Source organism: Mandrillus leucophaeus, unplaced genomic scaffold (genome assembly GCF_000951045.1).
Source record: "Mandrillus leucophaeus isolate KB7577 unplaced genomic scaffold, Mleu.le_1.0 Scaffold557, whole genome shotgun sequence".
NCBI lineage: Eukaryota > Metazoa > Chordata > Mammalia > Primates > Cercopithecidae > Mandrillus > Mandrillus leucophaeus.
The window spans coordinates 1,447,666-1,468,256 of record NW_012105997.1 but is presented as its reverse complement, the minus strand read 5'-3'; the positions used below and the strand labels follow the sequence as shown (position 1 = coordinate 1,468,256).

Below are 20,591 nucleotides of genomic sequence, written 5' to 3'. Positions count from 1 at the left end.
AAAAATATGTGCTGCATATCTGACAAAGATAAATTGGATTATTCAAAATATTCTTGATGAAATGTTACATTTTGCAACTAATTATCAATCTGTTTTATCTGCAGACCAGCTGGGCATTTTTGTGCATGCACGACCTGCCTTCGCAATGATCTTAAGATGTCACTGTAGCGTTTACATCTTTTATTTCAAGATTTAAATAACTAGGAAGTAGCTAATGTAATTCACTGCTGAGAAGAAAGGCGAGCTCCTCGATTCCTTTCCAAAGCGATCTCCTCCTAATGAACTTCTCTGGACTGTGAGTAATGAGGCTTTATTCAAATAATGTTTAAGGAAGGCTCTGTCAGTGTAATTTCTAAAAAAGGGACCAATGTTTAATACATTTAAAACATCTCTATTCATACGATATCAGCTCAGGCAAGCCCACAGTGGCACTTGCCAAGGAGAATTCTGTGTTGCTCTTTCAGAGGAGAGAGCCCTGAACTTGGCCTGGGTCAAGCCCCCAGTTCCCCTGCAAAGTAGGGAGCTCGGCCCTCCTTTTTATCTGGTGTTTTCCAAAGCGAATGCGTTTAAGGTACTCTGGGTTGATATAAACCCTCAGCATTAAGGAGTTTCAGCATTCTGCCCCTCTCCCCATCAAAATCTCTCTCTGTTCTGTGTTGGGGATTGTGTCAATATAGTTTTCCTGTTTTGTGAGCTCTATCTGGTTTGCAGCAGCAGAAAAACGGAATGGGACATATTCAGGGCCCTTCACATTTTCCTTGAGGGGCGGGGGTGTATGGTGGGGGCTAGAAAATGCGCTTCATCTCTATGCATGGAGCAGTCAACCTTTTGCTTCATGTGAATGTATTTTCCTTTTAGATGAAGGAGAAAGACTGTGTGCTCTTGTGCACAAACACACAGAAGTGCTTTCCAGCATGTTCTGGTCATCATTTTGTGAAGCTCAGTGACAAATGTAACAATGGCTTCCATTTGTTTAGCTCTCTTTGCTTTTTCGGTCTCAATAGACTCTTGATCATACTAGAAGGAAAAGGCAAGGCTGGGCATCATTCCCATTGTGCAGATGAGGATGGGGAGGTTGAGGGAAGGAGACGATGTGGCTTGCTCACGGGTGCCCTGCCAGCTATGGGGCAGGTAGGGCTCCAAGGCTTTCCACACCTAGTACCCACACACGTGCTGAGTGGGTCACTGGGTAGAGGATGGAAGATGAAGTTATTACTGATGGGAGGAATCATGGAGGAACCTGTCAGAATGTGAATTTCCCTTCTCAGTGGAGAGGTCTTCAAAGTGGCTACAAGGAAAATCAAGCAGATATTTTCCCGCTAAAAATGACAGAACATACATTCTTCTTGCTTTTCCAATTGATATCACTGTGACTGCTTTTCCATAAAATGATCCCCAGACAGGTTCTCAGGGCTGTCACTAAGCCTTTTGAAATTTTGCATGAAGGGAGCACTTCTGTGAGTGCTTTTCTCTATTTACCCATGTCATTTTTTTCTTCTCCTTTTTTGGCTTTGGTTATAAAATGTCTTTTGTTCAGATTGCACAAGAAAATTACATCTGACCTAACTCTCTGCCTGGTTTGGCCCCTGAGTATTCCATTTTGGTATTCCTATGTTAATGGTCAAATTACAGAGATCAAATGGAAAGCTTTTCAAGAAAGACGGACTGGACTTTGCTAACACTGTGCTCTTTGATGACAATGTAATCTTCTGTTCTTAAACTGCTTGTTTTCTGCCCAGATGTTTCTTGGGTGAGAGTCCATGGCGGTCAGGACCCAGAGGCGCTGTGGCCCCTTGGAGTTCCGAGGAGACCCCTTCATTCATCGTCCTTTCCCACTCAATCTCCTGGAGCTTCTGCCCAAAGTGACTTTTGGGCTCTCACCAGATAATGCCAAAAGCTCTGCATGGATAGTCAAATCTCTCTGTCACAGAGACCACAAGTTACAGAGTGCCAGATATTGGGGGTCCTGTGGTTTTATTCTAAAATAATTTCTAATCTAAAAATTAGTTCATTTTTTTAGAAGTCATAAAATAGTTTTTTATTGTTGTTTCCTTAGAGGAGTTATAGTGCATGTGTGTAAATTATTTACACACACAACCTGACAGTATGTGGCAAAGAAGACATGAGAAGTCTCCTGAATCAGTTTGCTGTCCATGCTTATCCACCCAGAGACTGCCCAGAGCTCTGTCCTCCATTGGTTGCTGCCTAGCGTATCTGGGTCCACAATGATTCTTTGAAAAGTTCTAGTGATCACAGGTGGGCAAACTTTCTTTATGAAGGGCCAGACAATAAGTTTTTTTAGACTTGCAAGCTATGCTACTCTTTGCAACTACTCAAAGAGTAGTTGCATCTAGAAAGCAGCTGTAGATGATCTGTAAATCAATGAGCTGTATTCTGATACAACTTTATTTATAGGCATTGAAATTTGAATTTCATGTAATTTTCATGTGTTGTGAAATACTGTTCTTCTTTTTTTTTTTTTTTCCAACCATTTACAAACATAATAACCATTCTTAGTTGGTGGGTTGTACAAGAACAGTCGATGCCTGAATTTGGCCCACAGACTGCATTTGGCCTACTCTGCCTTAGGGTTTAGCATACATCACTCCAGCTGTTCTTAACTCTCTTGTTGCTCTTGCTGGAGTCAGTGAATAATGGTTTTTGGTTTGTTTGTTTGTTTTTTGTTTTTTTTGTTTTTGTTTTTTTAACAGATCTGTATCTTCTTACATAATATTAGGCTTTCTATTACTTTTCTATAGTTGTTTAACAAATTACCACAAATGTGGTGACTTCAAATAAAACCTATTTATTATCTCACAGTTTAGTAGGTCACAAGTCCGGTGAGCTTGGCTGGATCCTCTGCTTGGGGTCTCACGAGGCCAAAATCAAGGTACTGGAGTGGCTCATTTCTTATCCTGAGGCTCTGGGGAAGAATCTGCTTCTGAGCCCATCCAAGTTGTCATCAGCCATCAGCTCCCTGCAGCTATAGGACTGAGATCTGTTTCCTTGCTGGCTCTTGGCTGGGGGCTGCTCTCAGCTGCTAGATGCCATCTATATCCCTTGCCATGTGGGCCCTCGATCCTCAGGACAGCAAGGGTGCCCCCATCCTACTCACAGTTGTAACCTCTCTGACTTCCTCGTCTGCTGCCAGCCTTAGAAATTTCTCTGCTTTTAAAAGCCTTGTCTGATTAGATCATTCTCACTCAGATAATCTGTCTGTATTAAGATCAACTGATTAGTAACTGTAATCACATCTGCAAAATCCCCTCTGCCCCATAATGTAATATAATCACCAGTTCCACATCTCACTGTATTCACAATTCCCCCCACACTCAAAGGGCAGGGGTTATATGGGATGTGGACTGCTGGGAATTGTTTTTAAAATTTTGCCTATCTTAGGCTGCAAAGATCCCTTATCTGTTAGGATGATTCAAGTCACAAGTTTAAATTATATGGCTTCAGCTAGTGAAGAGACTCTAATAAGTTAAAGGATTCACTGAATTCTGGATCCTAAACTAAAGAACAGGAAGGGATCTGGACTAACCTCCCTCCTCAGCTGCTGGGATAGACTGTGACTAGATAAGGAGGAAGGAGAGACTGAAGGACAGAAAAAGTGAAAGGGCAGGAGAGCTGGTAAGGAGGGGCACAGGTCTTTCCTAAGGACGGTCTGTGCTGACAAGTTTTGAGACAGACTCCACACTGCAAAGCCTTCAAAAGCACCTATTAACCCCGAGGAGTTTTTGTATAAAATCACACATATTTTCTCTCTCTCATGCACACATACTTATCCATTCCACAAATATTTACTGAGCACCTACCCTACACCAGGGAAGGGCCAGATGCTATAAAGGTGAAAGTGAAGGGGGCAGAAGCCCAGGCTGAGGTTACAGCTTAATGGGGCAGTACATTGGCTTCCTGCGGCTGTTGTAACACATTGGCACAAACAAAGATGGCTCAGAATAACAGAAATGTATTATCTCACATTTCTGGAGGTTGAAAGTCTGTAATCAAGGTTTCTGCAGGGCTGAGTTTTCTAGGAAGGCTCTAGGGGCAAATCTGTTCCATGCCTGTCTGTTCCTGTTGTGGCTGGCATTCCTTGGCTTGTGGCCACATCATGGCAATCTCTGCCTCTATCTCTGCTTGACATTCTTTCTGTGTTCAAATCTCTCTTTTGTTATATGGACACCAGTCATTGAATTAGGCCCCACCTTAATGCAATATGACCTCATTTTGATTACTCTGCAGAAGCTCTATTTCCAAATAAGGTCACATTTATATATCCTAGGGGTTGGAATTTAGACACATCTTTCCGGGAGACACACTGGAACCTACAACAGGCAGACCATTGAGTAAATAAGCTATTTGAAGCAGTACCCATTTGTCAGCTGTTCCTTCATGGTGAGGCTCTTGTACCTAGACTTGTCCCTGTTTCTTCCTTGTAGGCATTTGCTACCACCTCAAGATCTTCAGGATAATCTGTTACCATACAATCGTTGATAAATGATATGGATATTACTGAAGATTTCATCAGGAGCTTGCTTTGCTCACCTCATGGGAAACAACATTGTATTCCCCAAAGCCATTCCTGCCACCCCATCCTGAGGGTTCTTCTCTGGACTCTCATGCATGCAGCTGCCCCTCCTCCTCCTTCAGTGGCTTTCCCTTGGGAATTTGGGTTACTCTCTTTGTAATCAGTGCAGTCCTTCTCTGCCCCATCCCCGTTCCAAACCTTGCAGATGCCCCCAAGACCACCCCTCTGCCTTGCCCATGCCTCAATGTAAGGAAGGCCCCTTTGTCACTGGAACCTGCTGTTTTAGGGACCTCACCTGTCTGCCCCAAGCAGCTTAGCAGTATGTTCAACCTGTAGATGTAAAGGTTGTCCCTAAGAGGAATTTTGGTAAGCAAGATTGGCCCAGGTGATAAGAGAGAGCCAGGGAAGTGAGGAGGGGAACAGGAAATTTGTGTGAGGAGACACTTCAGAGGGACTGCAAGACCAGGGGGCAACCCCTGCTCTCCTGTAGGCTCTGAAATGGTCAGGACGTGTCAGAGCACATGGGTCTCCTGGGAGGAGCAATGCTGGGCAGGTCAGAGCTGCCAGCTCACCCAGTGCTGAGAGCCACAAGCAAGGGATGGGGCATCTAAGCATCAGGGAAGCGTACCTGGATGGGCTGTGTGGCCTCAGGGGAGGGTGAGAGCATCTCAGCTCTGGCCAGGGACTTCTGCCAAGGGCCACTGGTGGGAGGTGATTGCATTTTCTCCAAATCCTTCTCTATGTTTTTCATCACACTGTTGATCTTAACTTGTGCTAGATTTGTTGTCCTTTGAAATTCAACTTTATTTTTTGAGCTTTGACCTAATATTAGTCCATTTTGCTGCTATAAAAAAGTACCATAAACTGAGTGGCTCATAAACAACAGAAATTTATTTCTCACAGTTCTGGAAGCTGGGAAGTCCAAGTTCAAGGCACCCGCAGCTTCATTACCTGCTGAGGGCCTGCTTCTTGGCTTGTCATTGTGGCCTCACATGGTGGATGGGACTAGCTAGCTCTCTGGGCCTTCTTTTGTAAGGACATTAATCCTAATCACAAGGGCTCCACCCTCATGATTTAATCACTTCCCAAAAGGTCCTGCCTCCTAGTATCATTGCCTTTGGGGGTTTGGATTCCAACATATGAATTTTGGAGAAACACAAACATCAGGTCATGGCAGCACTGTGTAGCCAGTCTCAGAATTTGGGATGGGGAGAATGTCCTAGCTGAAAATTGTGGTTTCTAGGAGTTTCAGCTGAAGGGCCCTTTCTGCAGGGACCTGCTTTCTACCTGTAGCTTCTTGAGTGGAGGCTCCATGAAGGCAGGGCCAGGTTCTGGTTGTCTGAGCTTCAGGTACTGGCTGGATGCAGGGTTGAGTCCCAGTCAATGATATCCCAGTGAATGACTGAGTGGCAAATCGTGCATGTCCTTTGGGTTGTTAGGAATAGGGGCTGTCCTGAGGCACACAGAGCAGGTCTCAGCTCCTGCTCTTCTCTTTGGCTTTATCCAGGTGAGCAGTGCTCAGAGCTGCCTGTCAACAAGGGGCGTGCTCTCTGCAGATGAGAAATTTTCCTCTTCAGATGGTGAGTAGTGATAGTTCTGCTAGGGGCTTGGTTTCTGCTTGGCTGGGAGATTGGAAACCGGGCAAGACACCTGGAATTGTATGTTACCCTTGGACTCGAGTGATGCTCAGCCGTACACTTGGAACAGCTGGTGAGCAGGCACACATTACTTCTGCATTAAGTCTTTTTAAGGATACTGAGAAATAGGTATAGAATTTCCTTTTCATATTACAGATCAGAAATGGAGGCTCAGAGATGACAAATGATTTTTCCAAGATTATCTCCCTAGAAAGTAGAGATGGGTGTGTAATGATGTGAGGTCTGGGCTTGGAGCTCAGACAAGCCTGGGGTACTCACACCAGCCCACTTGCCAGCTGGGTGGGCCTCTACTTCTTCCTTTTCAGAGCAGAGATAATGGTCTTGCCTGATTGGGTTGTTGAGAGTTGTTGATGAGCGCGGATATCATTCACCCATCATTCCCCAGGTGTGAGTGCAGGGACTGAGTACAGAAGTGGCCATGATAAACTCAACCTCTGGCTCGGAGTGCTGTGTCCACTTGGTGATGACTATCATCACCATGAGACTTAAATTCTGGTCTTTAGGCTCCAAATGGCCAGTGGCCTTCCTCCCCACTCCCCCCTGCCTCTGAGGAGTGTTCATGTTGTTTCCTGAACTTCCTCTAAATTAGACCCTGTGATATATCAGATGCTGGAAACTTACAGAGGACAAACAGGCCCAGGGAGAAAGTTGGAAGAACCATTAGGGTGGGCTTCAAAGGGTGCTCAACTGGGATTCGCCATTCCTCCTCCTCCACTCCCAACGTTGTGTCCTCCACACCATCACAGCAACCACCAGCGCTTTCCACGTCCCCTTATTTTATTTAATGCTCATAATAGCCTGACTTCCTCCTTCTTTGCTCCTAACGTTGTGTCCTCCACACCATCACAGCAACCACCAGCGCTTTCCATGTCCCCTTATTTTATTTAATGCTCATAATAGCCCGACTTCCTCCTTCTTCGCTCCGAATGTTGTGTCCTCCACACCATCACAACAACCACCAGCGCTTTCCATGTCCTGTTATTTTATTTAATGCTCATAATAGCCTGACTAGGTAAGCATGATGATGATTATTAATGAATTTACATTTTTCAAATGGGGAAGTTGAAGCTTAGGATAAGTACTGGTCTCTATGCTACTGCTGTAGGGACTTGCCTTCTCCTGGGATCTGTGTGCATGTATGTCACATATGTATTGTGCATGTGTGTGTGTACATGTGTGTCTGTGCATATGTATGGGTGTGTTTGTATGTGAGGGTTTTTTGGGCCTGGAGAAGCAGTCTCAGTGGTGCTGTGGTTTGCCTCTGCCACCCGAGCCCACAGCGAGGCCCAGAACTTCGGAGCCACATCCTTTCTTCAAGCACAGAGGGAATTTTGGGGGGTAAACTGTGCAGGCTAGGAACGAGGCTGGCTCTAGCTTTGTCCATCTTCTTGGGGCCTATGGAGACCATCCTGAGGTCCCTCCTCCCAGTTTGCCTGTGTTGGCCCAGACAGGCCCTTTGGTTGGCAGCAGCCGGTACTGTGCTGAGCCAGGCTGCCTCTGGTTCGTGTGGCAGGAGGGCCTGGGAGTCCACTGTCCCCAGCAACCTCTGTGTGTAGGAGTCAAGGCCAGAGGTGGAGATCTGCTCCTCGGTGACAGGAGAGCAGAGGACAGAAACATCCCGGGGCCTTCATGCATCCTCTGACCACCCTGGGCTGGGTCTCACCCGCCAGCACGCCAGGCAACAGTCCATTCTGGTTTTAGAACTACGACGTCCAGTACGGTATCAATCAGCCACATGTAGCCATTTACATGGAATCAATTAATTGATTGTCAATCAAGCCAGTAAGCTAATTAATTAAAATGAGATTAAACCTCCATTTCCTCAGTGGCAGTTACCACATTCAAGTGCTCAGCACAAACAGAATATTTTTCTTATTGCAGGAAGTTCCATTGAATGTTGTTGCTCTAGAGGGCAGCTCCAAGCACATCCCTGTCACCTGGGTCAGATGAGTGACTGTGGCGGAGATTTCAGGGACCTTCATGTCTCCTGTAACCCCTGGCTTTGTTCTTGAGCCCCATCTGTACTGACCACAGGGTCAAGGCCTCCACGCTGTGCCCATCATCCAAAGCCTTCACGGGCAAAGACAGGCTGTTAGATTTCATCTGACATGTGGGAGAAGACAGGCTGAGGACAGGGGACCAACTTTGTTCCTTTTTTTTCCCAATACGCCAGCCGCTGTGCTGCACATTTTACGTGAGAGTAACAACAGTAAATAATCATCACAGCCGTTTGTTGGATGCTTAACATGTGCTGGACACTGGGATTTCCCTTGTGAGCCCTCAGTGCCCACCCAGGAGCTGGGGCTACCATGATTCTCACTGAGAGACTGAAATCCCCCAGACTGGGCGTCACACCCAAGCTTCCCCCGTCAGTAACGGTGGGATGTGATTCTGGTTGAATTCTATCTGTAAAACCCACTGCCAAGCAATCCCCACAGTCTCATGTTCCCCTTTTTATTGGAATAATGATAACCCTTTAGCCTGCACCTTAACATATATACTTTCTGCTGTTGAACATCACTTAGGGGTGATTTTGCAGGAAATCTAGACATGGGCTTCGTCGGCTTGTGTCGATGTCCTCCACATCCCCTGCCTTGTTTTTGCTTTCCTTGACGGACTCTCAGACGCTCTTAATTTAAAATCTTATCGTTTCCATTTGTAAAGCTGTCATCTTTTGGAAAGTTAAGACCGTTTGTCTTCAGGTGATTATACAGGTTCTTTCCCCTCTGAAGGACAAACAGTTTACATTAAGTATTAGCATCCTTAGAGAAACCAGGACCAGCTAACTTAATTGTAAACATCAAGATAAACTCCAAGTATGTTTTTCCTTCACAGGAACCGTCAATGGTATTTTCTGGTGAGAGGTTTCAGTTTAAAATCCCCAGTCAATCAGTGCTTAACTCTCAGGTGGAAATTAAAGAAACCACTTGAAAATGGCTGAGAAATAGAAAACAAAAACAAAAACAAAAACAAAAAGCTAAACTCTCTTGGCTCCAGCAGGCATTCTGAAAAGGTGGACAGAAGGTCAGCTGAGTGCTAAGTGCCGTTCTCCACTCTCTGGTTGTCCCTGGGCACACCGGGCCCAGTGGCTCTGTGGTGAGGGAGATGGAGTGGCTGCTTTAAAGATGACTTTTGGCGGGCCACTGCAGTCTCTGAAGATTGTAAAATACATGCAGCAAGCGCGGGCGGGGAAAGCGACTCTCGCTTGGGCTGGTCTTTAGAAAATGGAAACAAACTCACTATCTACGAAGAGATCAGTTTGCGCCCGATTTGGTTTTAATGTTAAACCCTATGAAATGATCTTAAGCAGAAAAATCAATTTCCCCGAAGTCTCAGATGTACACTGTAACTCTTATATTTGAACTGAATCTTGGTAGAGTTAAATAATTGAGCTTGCTTTCTTTAAGTGATACAGATGTATTTCATGCTAGGAATAATGCGTGAACCAGAGGGTGCTGAGAGGAGGCGGGACAGGAGCCGCTTGAGGTCACGCCTACCAAAAGGGGTGGGGCCAGGGTGGCACCAAATCCCAGTCATCTTTCCATCCAGAATAAATCAGGAGGGGTGGGAACCAGCTGCAGGATCAGAGCTGGAACAGGCTGTGTTGATGCAAAGAAAAGTGAGCACAGGCTTTGAGAGGATAGGGAGACGGCCTGACACGTGCCGGTTCTGAAGAGAAGGAAAGGAAGGGACACGTGCGTGACCTCATCACAGTTTATCCTGATTCCCTATCTCCTGCTTGGGTTGACCCGGGATCTGCCACTTTTCAGAGTCTCAGTTTTCCATCTGCAAAATGGGAGTTCATTTTCTCCGTCAGTAGCATTTGTTGACTGTATTGGGTGCTGGGAGGCGGCAGCGGACAAGACAGATAAAGCCCTAGTGGTGAAGGCAGACAGCCAGGAAGTCAACAAGTATGTAGATGTGTTTGGTGTGGAAAGTGCTAGAAGGAAGACCGCGATTAACAGTTGTATCTGATTCCTAGTGTCCTTGCAGGGATGGAATATGTGAACACAGCAAGGAGCCCAGTGAAGTGCTCTAGAAATGTTAGCTTTCCCTCCTCTGGGTTGTAACCATACCATTGCCATTCTTATCAGTGTCATCAGCACTGTCTTCATTAAGTAAGGAAGAGCGTGGAGAAAGAGAAGGAAAATCAGAAGCAGGGGGAAAGAAATGAAGGTAGAAACATGAGGGCTGGTGGGGGTAGGAGGGTTCTGGGTTTATGCCTGCTGAGACATGGGCACATTGCGCTTGCCTTCTTCCCTTCTAAGCCTGGCCTTCAGCCCGTGCCCAAGCGCCCCCACCTCAGCTTGTCTAGGGGTGCTGTCAGCGAAGCTCTTGGGCCAGGGACATAGCTTGGACCCTGTGGCTCTGCACATGAATACAAGAGGCATTTACGACTGGTTTGGGCACAACTCTGGCGTGGGCACCGCCCTGTTGCCGAGATGCCAGTGAAAGGTGAGGTTTGCTCACTGGGCAGTTTGCTCAAGTTGAGAGCAGGGAGAACCCCTAAATGCAGAGAGACAACCATTCATGTTAATTTTGTCCTTGCCTTTCCAAAGCTGGCCCTGGGGGTGCATTCATACTGAAGCCATGGTTCCTGTGGGCCTAGGCATCTGGACGGCCCTCCTGGCCTGCCTTCAGGTTGGAAAATGGCTGTTAGTGATCCAGCCTTCTTTAGAGTGTTTTTAACAGCTGAATGTTTGCTTTGCCAATTTAGAATACAAGGTCCGTAAGGAAGGCATCGATAACCCCCGTTGTAAGGGATGATGTGACGGGTGTAGATAGAAAGCAGATGAGGGTTACTTGGAGGTGAAATGTGGTTTTCCATGCTCACAATTGAGGCCCTGAAATCCAAGCTCCCCCTGAGTTTCAATGGCCTGTATTTGTTTGCTTATTTTGGCTGCTCTCTCTGCTGTTGGAATCTCTTCTCGCTCCCCTCTAGCAGGGCCAAATGACACACATCTAATCTAAGGTTCCACGGCCGCTGCTGTCACCAAGCAGCTGTGTGACCTGGGCAGCCTGCTCAGATTCTCTGGAGTGCTAGCGGTTTCCTCCTCTTAAAGGGAGGGAGTCGTGCCCAATGTACGAAGTCAACCTTCCCCACTGCAGAATTCTGTGATTCCATAGTAGCTGGCTTCATTTGGAGAACTTGGTCAACACACGATGAGATCACTGGAGATCACTCAGGGTCTGTGAACTGAGGCAGGGAACTAGTGGGTTAATTTTTTTTTTTTTTTTTTTGCACATTCTATATTTGGACAAAAGCACATTGGGCATACTTTGGTCTCTGGCTGTCAAATCCTCGTTACATTTATTTTATTTAAGTCCTCCAGAAAGTCCTGGTAATACGTTCATTAACTTCCATCTATAAGTAAAGCCTTTGTGTGAAGAGGACTGCACTCACCAAAGAGGGCCTGACCTTCAGAGGTGAACTGTTGTTACCAAGCGGGCTCCAATCCAGTGGCCTGGCTGACCTCGGTTGACCTCAGGGTGATGAGAAGGGTTCTCTTGTCCTCACTGTTCTGCAGCCCACAGGGGACATTGCTTTTGGCTTTTATCCAGAAGGAATGAACAGTAAATAAATGAAGAAGTACATGAGGCTGAACCGCTGACGTTTGTATGCAGGGTAGTAAATGTTTGTAGATGAAGAGCAGCAAAAGATTTTTTAATAAATGCTTTTGTGATGGATTTTATACTAAATCATTTCTTTACATTTCGACCAAAGCCAACAGCTTAGATAATGGATCTGATGTTCATACCATGCATACACTCTGGTTTGATAAATCTTCAGCTAAGAGGACCTCCATGAAGCTGGATTCCCTCCGGACCGGGAGAAGATTGTATGTGGAATAAATTAACGTGAGGGAAGTTCGGGGAGACCTGGGAAGGTCCAGACCCCGGCCGTGCTCCGACTCACGCCCTGCTGAGCTCTGTGCTGGGGCTGAATTGACGGTCTCCTTGGGTTTTCATTTTGGGGCTGGACTGTGTTAAATAAACCTAGTGGTAGAAATGGCTTTATGATGGTTCTATTTTCTGAATATTTACTCAGGAAAGCAAGAGACGGCCTGGGAGGAAAACGAAGGGGCTAGCGAGCCAGCGTGTGGAGGGCCATTGTGAATGAAGTGTCCTTTCTTCCCCTCTTCCTGGTCATCCCCCTCTTCTCACCAAAGACACTACATGGGGACAAGAGTGCTGATCCCTCTGGCCCCTGGACGCAGCGTGGTGTTTGCGTCTGTTGCCGGCAAGCCCAGGTTGAGTGGTGGATTCTTGCTTCCTTGTTCTGGCCTTTGTGGCCTGGGCTAGTCTCTCTAGCTGTGGACCACGTGGGGTTTCCCCACCACACTCTGGGCAGTTTCCTCCCGTCCTTTGCCCACTTTGCATCTTCCCCATGCAGAAAACTCTTATTCTTCCTAAAAGATGCTCAAATACTGCTTCCTCCTGGAGCCTCCCTCTCCTCCCTTTGCTGCGGGCAGAGACGGGTACTCCTGACTGTGTCTGGCCCTCATTTTCTGTCTTCTTGGACAGCATCACCTGCAGTGTCAAGGAATTTCTTGCAGTAGAGTCTGTGTATCGCCAGCCATCGCCAGGAGTGCAGTGCTACATAATACAGACTCCTGCATCCGAATCTCTAAACAGGAGCCCAGGAATCTGCATATCTAACAAGTGTCTGTCATAATTTGGTGGTAAGCTCCTTGGGGGCAGGGGCTGTCAAGGTCATTTTCATCCTGGTGCCTAGCACCTATGAGGCACCCAGAGAGTGAGTGTGGAATGAATGAAGAAAGGAACAAATGAGGAAAGCAAGCTGCGAATCAGAACGAAGCCCTCATCTCACATTTTATTGTGACTTTGCAAGTGTCATGTAGCCTTCAGAATGATGAGTGGCCTCCATCCTGGTCCATTATGGTGTAATAGATTAAGCCATCCTTCAGAAAAAAATTAAGGAGCCTTGACAATGATAATTGCCGTTAATATCACTCTGGACATAGGTTTACTGACTGATGAGTTTAGAAAATTTGCTTCTAAAACAACATTAAGTAATGTGAAAAAGAGCCAACGGGAAGGTCAGAGAGGTGGGCGTGGCCTCGCGCTCAGAGGCATGTGCGGGGAGAGAAAGTGCATCTGTGGGGCCAGACGGGAGTTCCTCAGTAAGGCCACCCCGCTGGGCCAGGCCTGGGCTGTGCATTCACTGTAGACTGCAGCCCGGGGCCATGCACAAACGTGGTGGGGCCCAGACCCCAGTGCATGGTGAGACACCATACAGGCTGTGACGGCCTGCCAGCACCTTCTTGCTCTGATTTTCCTCTTCCCGTTTTACATACTCACTCTCTCTGGTGGATAGTCCTTGGCAGGTTTCCCGAGATATCAAATTCCAGGAGAGAAAATACACAGGTCATGTGTACGGGCTAAATAGAACTCTTAGTTGGAAACGACTTTTGTCAGGTGTCTGGGAATCTGCTCCGCCTTCAGCTACAAGTTAATCAGACATAAAGCAGCATGTCCGGAACTTGGGCAAGGGGCCCTCCTCTGCCCTCTGTCACCTGCCTGACTCACCTTGGGCAGGTTACAACCTTTCTTGGGGCTGCAGGTTTCTCATCTCTCTAATTAGGGCCTTGGACGAGCTAGGCCAGGTTCCTTCCAGGTCTAAGAGCGTGTAATTCTATCCACCTGCCTTCAGTCCCAAGCCACCACCCGCTACAGATGGGATTCATAATTCCGGGCTGCACTTAAAATACTTAGCTGGGTTGTGCGGCTGCTGTAAAATAACCTTTAGCTTGCCTTGCAACTTGTTTGGACTTTTATCTAATCACAGAAACAGTTGAAGTGAGTGCTTTAAAAAACGTTTACTATGTAGGAAAGCTTACACTGGAGTGCTTTCTGTGCTGACTGTGGCGACTTACTGGGCATGTTTGCAGGTCTGGGAGATGTTACACAGATGACTGGGGAAACGTTTCCACATGGGGTCATGGACAAGCAGCAGGGAGACGGGAGTGGCAAATGCTTTGTGGGCCAGGGTGATGTGTCAGGAGGGGTTTGGCTCCCAGCTTTGGTTTTCTCATCTGTAATACAGGATCACACATTTTTTCTAGGGTTGGGTGAGTAGCAAATGCAGCAAAAGTTCTTGCATATATGTGCAGAACACTTAGAGTGGAGCTGGGACATAGTGAGAGCTCTATGAATATCAGATGTTATTATCACCATGAGCTATACTAATATTCTTCGCCTACTTTCCTCTCGTCACAAACATTTTCTTTAGTATTGGGAAGAAAGTCATTTCTGATTTCAAAGCCCTGGTGACCTGATGCTCCTGGGGAACTTTGGCATCAAGATATGGTGCTGATCCCCAAAGGCAGAGGCAGTGTATTCGTTCATTTTCACGCTGCTGATGAGGACATACCTGAGACTGGGCGATTTACAAAAGAAAGAGGTTTAATGGACTCACAGTTCCACGTGGCTGGGGAGGCCTCACAGTCATGGTAGAAGGCAAGGAGGAGCAAGTAACTTCTTACATGGATGGCAGCAGGCAAAGAGAGGGAGCTTGTGTGGGGAAACTCTCCCTTACAAAACTGTCGGATCTCTTGAGACTTATTCACTATCACGAGACAACATGGGAAAGACTTGCCCCCGTGATTCAGTTACCTCCCACCAGATTCCTCCCACAACACATGGGAATTTAAGATGAGATTTGGGTGAGGACACAACCAAATCATATCAGGCAGAAAGAAGACAGAAGGAAGGGAGGCTCAGGAGCTTCTGACTCCTGGGTATTTGATTAGGGACTAGCTGGACGCAGCCTTTGTTTGGCCCTGAGTCCACCATGGTTTCAACACAGGAAGTTTTACAGCTCTCAACAACCCAAGGTACCGAGAATGAAACAAACTCTCCTGTGGGCTGGCGTGGTCCTGGGAATTACTGGCTTTTCCAGGGGCCCTGGCTGTGCTCGGGATGAGTTTCCACTGGGGCAATTGTGTCCTGTAAGGCACTCTCTGTGTGGGTGCATCCACCGCGGCCCGTCAGCACCTTGGGGACAGGATCTGGGCTGGGACCTGCAAGTTCTCAGGAGCTTTGTTGGATGAGTGAAAGGGCGAGGGCTACACCTGCCACTCTCCAGGAGATACATGGTCTGGTGCAGCTCTTTCTGAGTGTGGGGCCTGGAAGGTCTTGCCCAGTGCCCCCCACATAGCTGCACCAGCCCCATCCTGAGTTTATGCCTCCTGGGGAGGAAGGTGGGCTTACTGTGAGCAAACTGCTCCCCACTGTTTGTGCAGCCATTGTGTGATCCCCTGACCCTTGACTCTTGTTGCCTGCAGTGTCATCTGGCAGCAGTATTTTTTAGGCAGCTCTATTGAGGTGCAATTAACATACCATAAAATGTGTCTGTTTTAAGTACATGTCAATGATTTTTAGTAAATTCACAGAGTTGTGTCATCACCATCATCTAAATTTAGGACTTTCTCATCAACCTGAAAAGATCCCTTGTGCCTATTTGCAGCTCCTCTCCATTCCCATCTCAGCCCCAGGGAGCCACCCTCTACTTTCTTCCTCTATAGATTTGCCTTTCCTGGATATTTCATATCAATGAAATCATGCAATATGTGGTCTTTTTTCAGCAGCATTATTGATTAATCTCCCTCCTGGTTCTTGGCAGGAAACAATTTGTATTTATGTTTGGAAAGGACCCGGGTCAGGGAGACACAGCTGCTCTTGCTGATATCGGCTGTGACCACACACTTGCCTGGATGGCCCCATCCAGCCCCTCCTGCTCACCTGCCACTCAGGGGCCATTGGTTCTTGCATCTCTTTCTCCATCCTTGATCTTGCTGCTGAGAATCGGACCCCTGTTTCTGTTTGGTGATGCACAGGTGCCTTCATTCCATGCATCTAGATCAGAACTCATCTGCCCTCTCTTCCTTCTGCATTAGTGAAGAGCATGGTCTTCCTTGGAGGGCAGATTTTTAGGTGGCCCTGTGCTCCTTGGTGGCCCTCTGTGACTTGCTTCTAAACAGTAGTGGGGTCTGTGACTTGCTTCTAAACAACAGAACACAGGGTAGGTGACGGGATGTATGTGATTATATGACTATGTGATAGAGACTATAGTGCTAGTCTTGCTGGGTCTCTCTCTGCCTGCTAGCTCTGAGGAAGCAAGTGGACACATCACTGGACTGGAACTGCGCCTCAGCCTGTTGAAGCTGAGGGTGGCCCCCAGGCAGCAGCCAGCAGAAAAGCCAAAGCTGTTTACAGCTGTGAGGAGCCAAATCCTGCCAACAACCACGAGCATGGGCACATGAGTCCTTCCAGTGAAGCCCTGAGATGAGACCCCTGTTCCAGTTGACACTTCATTTGCAGCCTGGTGAGACCCTAAGCAGTACACCCAGCTGGGCTATGCCTGGACTCCTAACCCACAGAAACGGTGAGATAATCAATGATTGCAGTGGGCTCCTTTCAGTATCGCTGCCCAGTCTCTCCCAACCCACCTTCCCCCTTCAGTGCCAGTTCCACCCTGATGCCCTGCACACCATCACCTGCAGGAAAGGACAAGGCCCTTACTGTGGCCTATAAGGATGTAACAGCCCAGTCCCAATATCCTCCTCCAGTTTTATCTCTGCTCCTCCTGACCACATCCCCATGCTCCGGCCACCCTGAACCACTTGGTCATCCTAAGACAATCTGGGCTTATCCCACCTCTGTGATTTGGCGTCTGCTGTTCTCTCTGCCTAGAATGCTCTTCCATCTCTTCTCAGCCTGAAAAACGTATTCATTCTTCACAACCTCAGATCCAATATCATCTCTTTTCGAAAGCTTCTGTGGATGCCTTAGACAGAAAGAATTTGGACTTTAATTGGTATATTGCTCTTTCCTTGTGTCCATTGATACTGACATTGTATTTTAGTCTGTCCTCCAGTGCCCCCACTGGAGTATGGACAGTGGTTTAAATGTGTTCTTCCAACGTGTCTTCTTTCCCTGGTTCCCCGACTCTAGTGCCAAGCACCTCTGATGTTCAATAAACATCTTTGGAATGAGTCCTGGAGTGAATAGCCAGCTGACCACTTCAATACGTTGAGACAGAACCCCCAGGTGAACCGTGGGCCATGGGCATCCTAACGACCTTTGGTTTGTAGGGAGTTAGGTGTGCAGGTCGGGTGGACGGGGACAGCATGGGAGGTGAGTTTCAAACGTCGGGGTTCACTGGGGTCAGCTTTAGATCTGAAGGTCATGGTCCCTCTCTTACTGAGGCTGTTGCTCTCCCAAGCACAGTGGCCGTGAGACCTACAGCCCCTGCTTTTCTTTCTGCTTCAGTGCCCTCCTCCATCCACTGCTGGTGGCCCCAACACGTGGATGACAACTTGATAAAAGTTTCAAACTATATGGAAAGGGTCTGAGATACTGACGAGCACTATCATTAAAATTGTGCCCACTCACCCGATAGATCCCCTTCCCCTCCCTGCGTATTTTCCTCCCCAGCACTCTGGTGTACATGCTTTCTTCATTAATTTGCTTGTTTTCAGTCTCCCCCAGTTAGACTGTAAGCCCCGTGAGGGCAGGCATCTCTCTGTTCCAGTAATTTCTGTATCCGTGTGCCTGGAATGATGTGGAGGGTGCCCATCCCACTGCATAGCTCTCCCTATACCTGGCCGCCTCCCTTCTTGATCTTTCTAAAATTCAAACCTATCATGTCGTCCCTTTGCTTAAACGATTTTATTGTCTTCCCATTCACTTTAGGATGAAGAAAAATAATGTTTACCTTTAAATATGTTTAATTTTATTAACTTATCCCACCCAGATTAAGGTAAAAACAATAACAACAACAACAAACTCTCCTTTTGTCAATTATACTCTAACTCAAATTATCATTCTAGCCCTAACCTAAAGTCTGAGAGAGAGATTTTTGAATTTTTCTTCCTAGAGTTTTTGTTTGTTTGTTTGTTTTTGAGACAGAGTCTCGCTCTGTTGCCCAGGCTGGAGTGCAGTGGTACAATCTCAGATCACTGCAACCTCCGTCTCCTGGGTTCGAGTGATTCTTCAGCATCAGCCTCCCGAGTAGCTGGGATTACAGACACCTGCCACTACACCCAACTAATTTTTGTATTTTTAGTAGAGATGGGGTTTTACGCAGGTCCTGGTCTCAAACTCCTGACCTCAGGTGATCCACTCGTCTTGGCTTCCCAAAATGCTGGGATTACATGTGTGAGCCACTGTCCCCGGCCTTCCTAGAGCATTTTTATTTTAGAAAATAATTTCAGTTTATTTTCATAGGTGATATAACGATTAATCCTTAAAGCCTTCTGGCAGATTCATTTCTGGTTATTATAATTTTAGGGGTGAAGAACTGAGAGTGTGGGGATAGGGAGTCTGAGAACCAGATGGTGTTCAAGCAAACTGGGATTTCTTAAATTGGGTGGGATGGGGGGCGGTGGCAGAGGTGTCCGTGGGTCTGGCTGTATAATCCTTCACATGGGTCATGATCCTTTGTCAGCCCATTCCTGTGTAATGATGGATGTGGGTGGGCGGGAATGACTTCCCAATATAATTTCTATCCATTTCATTTTCTTTGCAGAGGGAAGAGAGAAGCCCCTCCCATTCGCTTCTACCGGGGCTTGTTAAGCCATCGCCTTGGGGGCCGGCTGATCAGCGGCAGCCAGCAGCCGGCGGCTTCGGCAGGCAGGAGCAAGGACAGCCTGTGGCTACTGCAGCCCCACTGCCTGGCCACACTTCATGACGGGAGAGTGCCTTGGGAGGAATGTAAAGGCAAACCGTGTTAGCATCATAGAGCCCACTTAATTCTGTATGGGTTGGTATTTGGGGAAGAAATTGAGGACAATTTGGTATTGGACCCTATAACTGGGCAGTGACCAGTATGCATGGCAAAGTCTTAAAGTCAGTGAGTTTTTCAGGATGATTTTCTTTTCTGTCCCTGAGTCAGTGGGATAGAATGGAAATGCCTTGTCTAGGTACTTTAGGGAGCACAGTGTGAGGAAGACAGCCTCCCCTAAGCTAGCACCGCTTGTGTAATCTGTGGTCCTTAGACATTAAAGTGAAGCCCTTTGTCACCAACTGTAGAGCCCCCCCCCCGCCAAAACACCCTCATTTGGGGTTTTTATTCCATTTTAAACCATGAATTGCATGCACTCCCTCCAGTACTGATGTGAGGTTTTTCTGTGTTGGATCAAAACCAAATGCTGCTTTATGTCAACTTCAGGAAGGAAACTGGCAAATGCATGAAGTCAGTCTCCATGGTGCGCTTCCACTCCAGGGACTGTACGAGAGGAAAAAAAGGTGCTTCATATCCCAACCAAAAGTATTCTCTGTCTGAGGACCATTGCCCAAGTGTGAAGTAGGAGACTTGTGCAATTCAAAGGCACCCATGCGATGCTCGTGCGAAGCTCTTTTCTCAGCCAGGCACGACAGGTATGGAGCCGGCCCTGGGAAGTGGGATCTAGAATGACAACCCCTGGCACAGGGCTAAGGAGCTTTAGGAGTGGTGAAATCTCGTTGTACCACCGCAAATAGAAGCTGCATCCCTGCATGGGAAGCATTAGGTCACCTCTCAGGCAGGAGCAAACATTTGGTGGGAAGGACTAGGAGGTTGGCTGCTTGCTCTTCTCTTTCAGCAGTGACATCTCCACCGTGCTTGTCCCACGTCTCCAGAAAGGTGGTTCCAGGTACAAAAGCTCAAGTGGACTGGAGGCTCCCAAAGCTTCTCCCCGTGCCATCTCCCCACTGGCTGCTGGGTCCAGTGGTGGCCGCCCTTTGGGTACTAGGAACTCCTAGTTCTACAATGAGAAGCTGCAAGGTACAACTGTAAGTTTTGTCCTCATGCTCACCCCCTTATGCTGTCTCCTCCAATAATGCATGTGATTTGGTCTCTACAGGAGTCCCAGAGGCCCATGGACTGGAGCTGTTAATGTCCTGCAGATGGGAGCCACTCTCTCGCTGTGATCACCAAGGTACCCAGGGCCTCCGGAGGCCACAAAGAATGGATAATTGCAACCCACAGGCCTCCTTCGGATTTCCTCCAAGCCCTTCTGGTCAGCAAATACTCTATGGCAAGTCTGGGGTTTGGTCTTTACTTCTGGTGCCAATTAACTTCATCTTCCTTTTCTCTTTGGTCCGTGGAATTACTCTGCACTCTTTGCAATGATGTTTAGTAATTCTTATCGACTATGGAGCAGCCTCCTGGGACCCTGCCAGCTGATCTTAAAAAGCCACTTACTGCAGGATTCCCACTGCTTTCCTGGGCTAGGAATTCCTTAACCAAAGGCAAGTGTCACAGGAGATCCTTGAGAAAGTGCCTCATTATTAATATTTTTGTGTTGAAAATGTTCACTGTGGAAGTTGCTTACAAGGTGGGCCAGTGTGTTTGGGAAGAACAGGGTGGGCCTCGAGCAAACTGGGGGGCGGGGTGG

The 20,591-nt window shown here is 47.3% G+C and overlaps 1 long non-coding RNA gene across 1 annotated transcript in view; it reads left to right on the top strand.

Annotated features, from left to right (window-relative positions):
• The window catches only part of LOC105552443, a 34,092-nt gene that overhangs the window by 1,284 nt on the left and 12,217 nt on the right, over nt 1–20,591 (top strand). The window contains exons 2-3 of the long non-coding RNA XR_001008008.1: nt 105–295; nt 18,743–20,231. This is a non-coding gene — a long non-coding RNA (uncharacterized LOC105552443). The remainder of the gene's footprint in view (nt 1–104; nt 296–18,742; nt 20,232–20,591) is intronic.